Source organism: Rhagoletis zephyria, unplaced genomic scaffold, assembly GCF_001687245.7.
Source record: "Rhagoletis zephyria isolate East Lansing unplaced genomic scaffold, Rhagoletis_zephyria_1.1 Rzeph_scaffold_00673, whole genome shotgun sequence".
Taxonomy (NCBI): Eukaryota; Metazoa; Arthropoda; class Insecta; order Diptera; family Tephritidae; genus Rhagoletis; species Rhagoletis zephyria.
In genome coordinates, this window is record NW_016157757.1 from 177,868 (window position 1) to 179,332 (window position 1,465).

Genomic DNA, 1,465 nt, shown 5'->3' on the forward strand with positions numbered 1-1,465 from the left:
CTTCCGTTTTAATGAATTCTGGTCCAAAATCGTTTGTAGTTGATTGTAGTTTAAATTTTTATTTTTTTTTTTCAAAAATAAGTGCGTAATGCGTTTTTTAAAAAATTCATATGAAGCTTTTTACAGCTACAACTTCAGTTTTAATGAATTCTGGTCCAAAATCGTTTGTAGTTGATTGTAGTTTAAATTTTTTTTTAATTCAAAAATAAGTGCGTAATGCGTTTTTTAAAAAATTCATATGAAGCTTTTACAGCTACAGCTTCAATTTTAATGAATTCAGGTCCAGAATCGTTTATAGTTGATTGTAGTTTAAAAATTTTTTTTTAGTTGAAAAATAAGTGCGTAATGCGTTTTTTTAAAAAATCATATAAAGCTTTTTACAGTTACAGCTTCAATTTTAATGAATTCAGGTCCAGAAATGTTTGTAGTAGATTGTAGTTTAAATTTTTGTTTTAGTTGAAAAATTAGTGCGTAATGCGTTTTTTAAAAAATTCATATGAAGCTTTTTACAACTACAGCTTCAGTTTTAATGAATTCTGGTCCAAAATCGTTTGTAGTTGATTGTAGTTTAAAATTTTTTTTAGTTCAAAAATATGTGCGCAATGCGTTTTTTTTTTAAATTTATAAGAAGCTTTTTGCAGCTACAGCGTCAATTTTAATGAATTCAGGTCCAGAGCCGTTTGTAGTTGATTGTAGTTAAAAAAATTTGTTTTTTAAGTTGAAAAATAAGTGCGTAATGCGATTTTTGATACCTTTCATGAGCATGATATCGTATTATAACTTTGGTCCGATGTTTGTAAGTACCAGAATAAGAAGAGATAGACCCATTAAAATGTATACTTAAATGATCAGAACGGCGAGCTGAGTCGATTTAGCCATGTCCGTCTGTCCGTCTGTTTGTAAGCAATCTAGTCTCTCAGTTTTCGAGATATCCGGATGAAATTTGGTAGGTGAGTGTATTTTTATAATCTATTAATCATTTGTCGGAACCGGAAGAGTCGGACTACTATAACATATAGCTCCCATACAACTGATTGTTCAGATGTGCGATTTTTCGTTATAACTCCTCCATTTATGCAGCTGGGAACATGAAATTTTGCAATACTTTCACCCATTATCAGCAGAACACTTACAGTGAAAATTAAAAAGATCGGGTGACTATAACCTATAGCTCCCATACAACTGATTGTTCAGATATAAGATTTTTCGTTATAACTCCTCCATTTAAGTAGCTAGAAACATTAAATTTCGCACGGTTATCACTCATTATGAAAAGAATATTTTCAGTGAAAATGACGAAGATCGGGTCACTATAACCTATAACCCCAATAGAACTGATTGTTCAGATATGAGATTTTTTGCCATAACTTCTTCATTTAAGCAGCTATGAACATGAAAATTCGCACCGTTTTCACTCATTATTAACAAAATACTTACAGTGAAAATAACAAAGATCGGGTCACTA